The sequence below is a fragment of the Prionailurus viverrinus genome, chromosome B2 (genome assembly GCF_022837055.1).
Source record: "Prionailurus viverrinus isolate Anna chromosome B2, UM_Priviv_1.0, whole genome shotgun sequence".
NCBI classification, from domain to species: domain Eukaryota; kingdom Metazoa; phylum Chordata; class Mammalia; order Carnivora; family Felidae; genus Prionailurus; species Prionailurus viverrinus.
Genome location: NC_062565.1, coordinates 119,034,717 through 119,046,349, shown reverse-complemented (window position 1 = coordinate 119,046,349; position 11,633 = coordinate 119,034,717). Strand labels below are relative to the sequence as shown.

The following is an 11,633-nucleotide window of genomic DNA, read 5'->3' as shown; positions in this document are numbered from 1 at the left end:
GGAGGCAAGGTAATTTTCCCAAGGCCACACAGCCAGTAACTGTCAGATTTAGAACTATGAATCCTGCTCCCACATCTGCTCTCTTACCCATCATTCCACACCGCCTTGCCATACAATGTGTTTATCACAAAATATTTAGAAAACACTGAGAAAAACATTTTAAAAAGTGAAAAGTATTAAGAGAGTCTCTGAGTACGTACGTGTATACTTGAGGAATCTTGGTAAATGGAAAGTAAGCCTCCTACCTTCTGCCACTTGAATTCTTTACCAATCACAAGTCCATCTTTTGCCCTAATTAATATCAATGTGACTTTTGTTTGACCAAAAAGAGGTTGACGTGACTATTCCTTTCAAGAATGGTCGATGGTCAGGAAAGAGAAATCATCCTGTGCTGAGTTTCAGTGACCCTCCCACATAATCAACTTCTTGGTCATCCTTTCCTCAATATTAAAATCTCCATCATTAACGTGACTATGATTAACATTCTAATTATGTATTTACACAAAGACTCCATTTTTCCTTTTTTTTTTCCCCCTATCCCTAGTTTTCAGTATTTGGCAGTCTTGGTGCTGAGGGTCAAGGTTTGAAAGCTGCTCTGGGCCCCCCACCAGCTTTATTTACAACCTCACACAGTTCCCACATAACTATACATGGGTCCTTAGGCCCTAGTCTAGCACAGATTTCTTTCTGTAATGCATGAGGAGTGACCCAGATTTTTTAAATGCTTACAATCTCTTCTGAAATAGCAGCTGCTTCAAAGGAAGCATTTATTATAAGGAATACAAACAAGCTATTTCAGCTGGGAGCTACTCAGAGATTTTATAATTTGCCATTAAATGAGATTCTTTGCATTGGCAACTAGAAGGCATTCCACCAACAGTGAACCATTTCAATTGATCAGAGCCACTGTCACATGGCTAAGAAGGCAGAAATAATCTAACTGTCCAATCTAGCTAAGTAGATCAGCCAGAACACTTTATGATTACAACTCCAGACTGCTAAGCAGGCTGTGATAGAAGATAAGGCCCTGGTACCAACCGAAAACACTTAATTTTTCCAAGTCCAAGCTTGGTCAAATCATTATTTTCCAGGCACTGTCTTAGAGCAAAAGCCCTATTTCTAAATTTTTTCCAAAGTGTGATATAAAAAATACCCATCTTACTGGAAATTACCAGAACACTGATTTACAACAGTGCAATATACCTTTAAGACAAATCAAATTGATAGATTATGACTTTTTCACCTTTATCTACACAACTGTATTGGAAATGAAAGCTCAAATTCATTTTGATTTCAAATTAAAGTTCACAAATTCCTCATGCATCCCGTGCAAACCTGTCTACGCCATAATACTTGCCTATTAAATATTTACACTGTGATTGCTGGGAATCACAAGAGGCAAGGTTGTTGCTCTTGACTACTACAGGCTTTTAAAGTGAAAAACATATTCCCTTTCTGGAACCCAAGTTCACTGTTGGTATACAGACTACATTAAAATCAACATCAGAACCATCTTTAGTGTAAGCACCTTCAAATTGTATTTCGTATTTTACATAACTTTCAATGTTCCTGACAGTTTCACTGGGGGAAAAAATCTTTCCCATGATCTGGCAGCAGCAGATATAAACATCTAAAAGATGCCTTTGAGATGTCTCCCGCCTGACTCTGCCTTAGAATTCTGCTACTTGAACACAGTGCCTACATCTCCCACTCAGCCTGGCCTTCTCCTTCCTGGCTCCCTCCTTAGCTTGGCATTTCCCCCACCTGCCCTCCCTCTTTTTAGGCTTAGCCTGACTCACATCATAGCCCTCTGGTAGGAATATGCAGGCAACCTCTATACCCAACCTCTATACCCCAACAGTCCCTGTGAGAATTCTCTGCCCTTTCCCCCTCAGCAGGACTGCCTCCGCTGCCCTCTCCCAGGTCCCCCTCCTCATGCTGTCGACTTTCCACTGAGGAGACAAAAGTCTTAGAGACCAACAAACAAGCACTTTGTAAATTATTTTTAATGTTTATTCATTTTTGAGAGAGAAAGAAAGCACGAGCAAGGGAGGGGCAGAAAAAGATCGTGACACAGAATCCAAAGTGGGCTCCAGGCTCTGAGCTGTCAGCACAGAGCTCGATGCAGGGCTTGAACCCACGAAGTGTGAGATCATAACCTGAGCTGAAGCCAGACGCCTAACTGATTGAGCCACCCAGGCGTCCCTCAAGACTTTGGATTAGAGATATGGAGATGATCAGAAATCACCGGTGTACATTTCGTGACTTGGGCATCAGGGGCGAGTTGTTGAATCATTCATATTCCACAGTTCATGGCACAACCATCTATACAAGGGTCCCCTAACATATTGTTTAAAAAAATTAATTAAATCATGACACACCTGAGTAGCTTAGTTGAGTGTCCAACCCTTGACTTCAGCTCAGGTCATGATCTCACGGTCATGGGATCGAGCTCCGTGTTGGGATCCATGCTAGACATGGAGCCTACTTGGGATTCTCTCCTTCCCTCTCTCTCTCTGCCCCTGCCCCACTCATGTATGTTTCCTCACACTCTTTCTCAAAATAAACAAATAAACCTAAAAATTTTTTAATTGAATCATTTATTTATTTTTTTATTTTATCTTTTTTTTTTTTTTTTTACTGTCTTATTCTCAAAACCAATTCCACTTCCTGGACGCCCCTCTATAAAACTATTCTGATATGTTTGTGTATATTATTTTGATTAAGTGTGTTGCTATAAAATGCTCATTGGTCGGGGTGTGTGTGTGTGTGTGTGTGTGTTACAGATCTCATTGTGTTTGTCCTCTCACTCTGGATTATTCTGAAGATTCATGATGTAGATGTATAACCCAATCTGTTATTTTTAACTACTGCGTAATACTCCCTGTGCCCATTCTCCACATTGTGTCTATTTACTCTCCTAGTGATTATCTCTAACTTGCCCAGAACTTCCTGACATCACAATTAATATTGCAAAAGAACATTCTCATACATGCCTCCTCTGGAACTTTGTGATCAGTCCTTTAGGCTTATACTTGGGAATGGAATTTTGAGTCATCCTCATGACAGCCTCTATGAGTGCCATACCCGTATCTCCTTGGCCTTACCATTGTGTTTGCACACACACACACATACACACACACACACACAGGCCCACTGCCATCATCTGCATCAACCTGCCTGTGAGCTCTTTCAGCAGCCCTCAACCAAGTGAAATCCCTCAGGTGGGCAAACTGTGAGGCTCTTATTCTACACTGGCTCCTGGAATCCCCCAGTCAAGCTCCGTTAACCCTGTGTGGTAACTTGCTTAAAAACATACCCTTTATTGAGTGCCTGCTCTATCTTACTTCTCCCCTCCCCTACCAGGGTTTCCTGGGCTCATCTCTCAAATAAACCACGTCCCTTCGAATCCTTATCTTGGCGTCTGTTTTTGGAAGAACCCAGGCTAAGACATAGTGGGGGGGAGTGTTTATTTACCTTGACTAAGTAGTGGCTAGTTGCTCACCAGAATGACTGCACAGCTCTCACTCCCAACAGCCATGGTGAGGGTGGTACCCATGTTCTGTGTCTTCCCCAACACTGGCCTTACCCAGCTCTCTCATTTGTGCTTGTCTAATTTGTTTAAAGTCATATCTTGTTGTTATTTTCATTTCTAGTTCTCTGGCTATAAATCTGTGCGAGCTGTTCTTTATTTGGGGTATTTCCATCTCTAACTTGTCTTTACCTCTGCAACAAAGATTAATGATACAGCTAACTCTGGATCATCTGTGCATATTGAGGCCACATTTCAAGAACTCTCTGTGTATTAATTCACTAAATCATGACACCAACCCTAGATACTGTTCTTGCCACCTGCATTTTGAAGATAAACCAAAACACAGAGATGTTAAGTAACTTTCCCAAGGTCACATAGCTAGTAGGTAATCAAGTCTGAGTTTAAAGCCAGACTCAGGCTGAGGATCTGTGCTCTTAATTTCCTTACTCTGCTGCCTTTCCTCCTTCAACATTTCAAGAAACCTTCCCCCCTTCCATTCTACAGAGTTTCCTCTGAGTCCCCTTCCAAGCAAGTCAATAATGCAGGGACTGAGTCTTAGAAATGGTGGGGATTCACTATGTGAAGAACTGTACACGAAGCATCTTCAATGGCACTGTTCAAAGAAGACTTGGTGAGCACAATCATTACAAAGTGAAATATTCTACTTAATAAAATACTCTGGTCAACTGAGGATGATACGGCCACCACATTAAAATATTAAAAAATAAGGGGCACCTGGGTGGCTCAGCCAGTTAAGTGTCCGACTTCGGCTCAGGTCATGATCTCACGGTTCGTGAGTTTGAGCCCCGTGTCCGGCTCTGGGCTGACAGCTTGGAGCCTGGAGCCTGCTTTAGATTCTGTGTCTCCCTCCCTCTCTCTGCCTCCACCCCCACTGCTCACACTGTCTCTCTCTGCCTCTCAAAAATAAATGAACATTTAAAAAATGAATTAAAAAAGATAAAAATAAAGAATATTTAAAAATAGTACCCTAAAATGATACCATTTAGTTTGCAGCTGTAAAAATTACCACAAACTTAGTGGCTTCTAGCAATGCACATGTACTATCCCACCCTTGCTTAGGCCAGTTCACATGAGTTCAACTGGTTCCTCTGCTCTGGATCCCTGAAGGCCAGCCCAAGCATTCATCTGAAGCTCTCACCTGAAGCTCCCTGAATTAGAAGGAGAACCTGCCTCCAGACTCGCCCAGGTAGGTGGCATAGTTCTTTCTATTCCTTGTGGCTGCAGGTCTGAGTTTCTAGTTACTTCACTCGTCGTCAACTGGGAGCCCCTTTCAGCAACGTAAGGCCAGCTCCATTACTCATGCAGCGACCTCCATCCTAGGACCAGCAACTGTGTGCAAGTCCTCCTCCTGCTTCTCATCCCTGACTTCTTCTTCTGCATCCCTTTGCCTCAGTCAGAGAAAGTTCTTTGCTCGTAAGAGCTGATAGGGACAGATTGGACCCATGTCAAAAATCCAGGATAGACACCCAACTTTAAAGTCTATAATGTTAATTACGTGTACAAAGACCCTTTTCTATGCAATATAACATTTTCCTAGGTTTCAGGGAGTTGGGCATGGGCATCTTTTGAAGGCGTGGTATTGGTCACAAGATCCTAGCGGGAAACCAGGGTACCATTCCAAATTTCAATGCACGAAAGAGCAATACCAACTTTACAGGGTGATCGTGAGAATTAAATGAGTTAATATTTGTGAAGGGCTTAGAACAGTATCTGGAAAGTGCTCTATAAGCACGTGCTGAACAAACCAATGAATGAATGAATGAATGAATGAGTGAATGAAATAAAATTCTGACTGCACTTGAAAGATTGGAAGTTATTGGTGGGTGGGAGGGGCGGGAAGGAAGACTTTAAAAATCCCTGCTGGCAGCTTTGTTTCATTGCCATTTACAATAGGCAATAGTAGCTGTTATTTAGGATATTCCGGTTATATGAGAGGTTACTGAGAAGGTAAAAAGGTGAATACGGGTCCTTATATGACTATTTTATTTTAAGACCAGTTAGTCAACAAATCTCTGCCCTGGCTGGGTCTTGACAACAGACAATCCTATGTGTTGCATCACACCCTGTGATGTTGTTAGAGAGCCCTGACGCCCTTGCCTTGGTATCCCTAGAAACACAGATTTCCCGGCACAAGACCATCACCCTGGAAGTTGAGAAGTAAATACAGGCTTTTTCCTACACTCGATGGCACCTCTTAATCTCCATATTGCCATTACTCTCTCCAGTCCCTTTTGCTGTACCCAGGATATGAGTAATCAACAGAGACCATTTGGAGTAATAAACACTTGGGTATTCTCCAATTCAAAATGGGTTCATTAACTAAAGAACCAGTGTGATATGGTGGGGTTGAATCTTAGCTCTGCTATTTATGGACTAAGTTTGGAAATTTGATTTTGGAAAACTTCCACATCCTAGATGCAAAGTGGGGTTAGTAATTACTGCCTTCAGCCACTGTTAGGATGATAGCCAGTGTAATTGAAGTACCTAGAAGTGCCCACCACATGAAAAGCGGTGATCAAATGGCTACTACCATCACATATTATTTCTAGGAATGACAGAAAAATGCCAGGTGAATTTTAATATCAGATAAGTAATAAATAATGTTTTAGTATTAGCATGTTCCAAATATTGCATGGGCACAATTGTATTGGCATTATTTTTATTTGCTAAATCTGGCGACCCCCGTTATATCATTTGATCCTAGGACAACCATCAAAGTAGACATTGCTTCCATTTTGCAGGTGAGAAAACTGAGGCTCAGAAAAAGTAATTGATGTGAAAGGACCACAAGCAAATTAAATGGTAGAGCTTATCTTATTTTTTTTTTTTTTAATTTTTTTTTTCAACGTTTATTTATTTTTTTGGGACAGAGAGAGACAGAGCATGAACGGGGGAGGGGCAGAGAGAGAGGGAGACACAGAATTGGAAACAGGCTCCAGGCTCTGAGCCATCAGCCCAGAGCCTGACGCGGGGCTCGAACTCACAGACCGCGAGATCGTGACCTGGCTGAAGTCGGACGCTTAACCGACTGCGCCACCCAGGCGCCCCGAGCTTATCTTATTTTTAACACAGGTTTGGGTGGGGTTTTTTTTTTCTCTCTCTCTCTCTCAAAAAGAATGCTCTTTTGTGTCTATTACTTTCTTTTCTCTTTACTCTCATCTCACTCCCCAAATGCTTACCACAGTCACCTCAACATAGGTGCTCCATGCACGGGCTGTTGACATGAACGGAGAATAAGGGCTGGCGTAGAATTGCTGTGCTGAGTACACATGGGTCCTCTCTCACTCCAAACAGGAGAACCGACTTTATTTTATTTTTTTTTAATTTTTTTTTAACGTTTATTTATTTTTGAGACAGAGAGAGACAGAGCATGAATGGGGGAGGGTCAGAGAGAGGGAGCAGAGAATCTGAAACAGGCTCCAGGCTCTGAGCCATCACCCCAGAGCCCGACGCGGGGCTCGAACTCACGGACCTCGAGATCATGACCTGAGCCGAAGTCGGCCGCCTAACTAACTGAGCCACCCAGGCACCCCTGGGAGAACTGACTTTAAACACATGGGTTGAGATGAGATGGATTAAAAGGAAAGATGGATAATAAGTCTATTACTACTTACTACTGATAGAGTACATTTGACTTCCAGGCAATATTTAGTAAGGGTCTACTATGTGTACCCAGCAACAAGCTCAGTGTGGATATGAAGTGGGATGATGGGTAAATACCTTAGGTACATCATTAAGATCCTCAAGGTCAAAAAATAGGATTTTTTTGTATCTTATACACCCCCCCACCCCCCCCACCCACCTCTTTTTAGTTGTAGCTTGTTCCTCAGGGCTTATCAGCATCCTCATCAAGGAGTGAATAGAGAAGATAAAGTTCAAACTAGCTATTGACTGTTAACAAGTCAATACAGCTTAGGTCTAGGTGTCTGTGAGATTTTACTAAGCCAGATGAGAGTTGATCTTCCAGTAACCATTAAGAGTTGGTGTTCCAAAAAAAAAAAAAAGAGTTGGTGTTCCAGTAATGATATTGATACCGGATGGTGGGTTATTGACTCCTCAGGCCATGTCTTCTCAAAGGAAAAAATTCAGCTGAGAGGCTCCATAGAGAGTTAAAGCAGCAAAGTGTTTTTATTTAGCAAAAAGGGACACTACACTCCAGAGACAGAGGAGAGGCCGACGGGAAGATGGGTGGAAGGCCACTGAGTTTCCACTGTGTTCCTTTACGGGGGGTTGTTGGGTCTCCTCCCATCTTATTATAGCTCCACACTTGGATCCTTGGTTTCTTCCCCTCCAACTCTTTACACAAGTTTGTGTTAGTCATCGTCCCATGAGTGCCTAAGTGCAACCCAACCAACCCACGGAGGGCCCAAACCGCAATGCAAGTAGCATTATAATGATATTAAAATAGCCTTGGGGTTTCTAGCACACACAGTGTTTCTTAAGTACACATGCTGCAGAGTTGGGGACGTCCCTGTACCGTGATCTTCTATTTATCAGTCTGTGCTAAACTGCAAGACAGGTTGGCTGGTGTAAGGGAGATGGGGCCGTCTCTGGGCAGAGAGCGGGTAATCCCCAGCAAGCGTCCACCTTATCCCTTCTCCTCACCTGCTCATGTCTTAACTGCCTACTCTAACAATATTAGAAGGAGGCGAGAGAAGAGCTTTAAAATCAGGTGTAAATTGCCTTGCTTTGGGGACATGCCGTTTTAAAAACATTCGCCATAAACCCAGAGGCGAGAACACATCTCCTTGATTCCCATTGTAAGGAAGCTGCAGAAGTATGATGAAAAATATTCTGCCTCGGATCCTTTTATCTTCTCTTCAGAAGAGCTAGAATTTCTTATTTCTGCAGGCACACCAAAGAACTTTTCTCTTGATTTTAAGTACATACTCGGAAGAAAATGAGCACACTAGTACTTATATATGGTGTTAACCCGAGTGGCTAAAACAGGAATTTACCTGTGGAGAAAATGGAGTCCTATGGACCTTCGGATTACCCCTGTGCCTAGAAGGTTGACCCTTCTTTTTCTACAGTGCACTTTGCTGACATTATCGTTATTCCCAAAGCCTCTCTTTACTGTACAGTGGTAATCTTTTCTGCCGCCTTTAGATTTTATTTTCATTGGTTTACTCGGTTTGGTAGAGAAACTAAACTTGGCGCATTATTTTTAATGTGCATGAAAAATTCTCCTTTTTTCCCTTTCCATATTTATACCAGTCTGATTTAGCATCTCCAAGAAGGAAACCACTAGAGGGGTTGAAAACTTCTTACAGCAGCCTGAAGAGTGACAGGCCAACCAGGCCAAAAAACAAAAAACAAAAACAACCTTTTTGACAGCACCCATATCCCAGCTCATTTCTACACACATAGACTGGCAATATCTGCCATGAAATGTCCATTGTTTACTCTCTAATAAATCTGCAAGTTGCTTAGCTTAGGAACCAGAGTTTCCTTAAAGCACCATGTCTCAAATTATGGGCCATGGACCACCTGTATTGGATTCACATGAGATTCTGATGTAAAAGGCTAATTTCTGGGTCCCACTGCAGACCTACTACTGAATTGAAATCTATAATTAACTGTGGGTCTTTAAGACCTTGCCTTAGAGGATGGATAAATGTAATTCACATCGAACTCTATGACTTCTTTCCTCAACTGATTAACTAACGTGGTCTGGCTAATAACCCCCTGTGATTTCATCGCTTTCCTATATTCTCTGCCCCAGGCACCTAGGTCAAGAATGGACGAGGCAGCTTCCCAGTGAGCGAACGCATTTGAGGACTACTGGGCAGTGCTGAGGACCCAGTTTGGGTGAGGCCAGAGGACTGTGGTAGCACCGATGTGCATGATTCTGTGATTTCTCTATAATGAGTTCAATATCTGCAGGACATTCTCAACTGAGAGCCTCCATTTGATCTCCTTCTGAGGAGAGAGATACAAAGGCATAATTCCACACAAAAATGGAGAATTACATAAAGCTCATTTGAAGAGTAACCCAAGCATGAATATATATGCTAATATATTAAAACTACAGATTAAATACCCCGTGGTTTTTCTATTAACTTTTAATCCCTGCTCACCGGGAATCAGGAAAATCAGTAGTCCGATACGGTTAACGGAATTATCCTTCTTCTGGTCTGATCTGGATGGTTTTTCTTTGTCTGGCAATTGCATTGTGCCCTGTCCATCTTCCCATTTAGGCTGGTCTCATCGGAATGGTCATTTCCTCATTATAGGACGCTTGAACGTTTTCAGGCATCCTGTACTTGCCCCAAGTCTGGATCTTACACACCGAAACTGCATCATTGGATTTCTGCACTCCAGCTCACTCCCTAATTACACAGAATTCGAGTAGTCCCCTCTGGGCTGCAACCTCTCTGAAAAACGTCTGTCCCCAGAGAAGAATGTGCCGTTCACACTCTGCCCCTTGGCTCTGAGCCTCCTACGGGCTGCCTGTCACTGTCACGAGAGGGCTGCACGTCTCCTCATTCTGGTAGGTGTGAAGACCTTCTAAATTAAGCCCCTCTCGGGGCGCCTGGGGGGCTCAGTCAGTTGAGCGTCCGACTTCGGCTCAGGTCATGATCTCATGGTCCGTGAGTTCGAGCCCCGCGTCGGGCTCTGTGCTGACAGCTCAGAGCCTGGAGCCTGTTTCAGATTCTGTGTCGCCTTCTCTCACTGCCCCTTCCCTATTCATGCTGTCTCTCTCTGTCTCAAAAATAAATAAACGTTAAAAAAAATTTTTTTTAATAAAAACAAATTTAAAGATAAATAAATTAAGCCCCTCTCCCTGGAAACATTCCCTATCTACACACAAAAAACTTGCATTTTATCATATGTCCTGTTACCAAACCCTCTCTAAGCCACCAGAGTTACACGACTGTGGCCTGCATGACCCTCTCAACCTGTCTGCAAGTGGGAGAAGAGAGTGAACCCTCTGTACCCTAAGGGTCACAGGCTTTTTGCAGCGTACCCAGACCAGGACAGGTACAGAGAAATGGGGAAGCAGAAGTTTATGGGATGTTTCTTCGGTGGGTTCTGCCCTCACGGAGCAGCCTACGAGAAGAGGCACAGATTCTGCTCCTTGCTGGGCGAGTGACAAAGAACTCACGATCCGGGGACATTAGTAATAGGCACTTTGGGTGCATAAGGAAGAGGCAATAATGTTGAAGGAGGCACCCTGCCCCTCCTCCCTTAAGAATGAGTATAGTTAGGGTGCCTGTGTGGCTCAGTCAGTTAAGCTTCCCACTTCAGCTCAGGTCATGATCTCACTGCTCTTGGGTTCAAGCCCCGCGTTGGGCTCTGTGCTGACAACTCAGAGCCTGAAGCCTGCTTCAGATTGTGTCTCTGTCTCTCTGCCCCTCCCCCTGCTCTCTCTCTCTCTCTCTCTCTCTCTCTCTCAAATATAAAATAAAACACTAAAAAAAAATGAGTATAGTTAGTAACCACCAGATAATAAAGATAATCAAGTGGGTGGAAAAAACTAAATTTTTCATCAAAAACTCAACCATTGTTGTAATCAGATGATAAAAATAACACAATGAGTAGAAACATAGACTTTTACTGGGTACTTACATGGTAAGTATTGATGGATCCTCCAAAGCAGGAAATTGAATTTTAAACTGTTCTTGGAATTTGTTCGAATTCAATTTTCAAAAAAGATGAGGTGGTATAATTTTTTTAATCACTGCAGAAAATTAGGCTTTCTCAAAAATGGTCTATTCCTTAAGGAAAACATTCTATAATGAAAAGCAATAAAGATCTATAATTGCATGAAATGAGAATTTTCTAGTTAATTTGAGCAGACAACTGAATCAGGTTGAAAAATCTATGCCACAAATCTTTGATTGTCTAAATACAGGAGCAGCAGAGCCATTTACATTTATTCTCTGTGTTTTTTGTTTTGCTAGAATGATTTTGACAATACTACGTAGGCCTGAATTGTCAAAATAGAAACTCGATTTACTGGAATAAACTTCCTCATGGGAAGAACAGAAAGTATTGTCACTATGATTTTAAAAATAAAAAAAAAAAAAAAAAGGATTTAAATGTAGAAATTCCAGGCTCCCTCTAAGCAGGA

General features: G+C 42.4%; 1 long non-coding RNA gene across 1 annotated transcript; it reads left to right on the top strand.

The window, feature by feature from the left end:
• The first annotated feature begins 4,083 nt into the window (after nucleotides 1-4,083).
• Nucleotides 4,084-9,360, top strand: LOC125166766 (uncharacterized). Its single transcript, XR_007152529.1, has 3 exons — nucleotides 4,084-4,166; nucleotides 4,616-4,742; nucleotides 9,282-9,360. It is a non-coding gene; the product is annotated as an uncharacterized LOC125166766 (long non-coding RNA).
• Nucleotides 9,361-11,633: the final 2,273 nt, after the last annotated feature.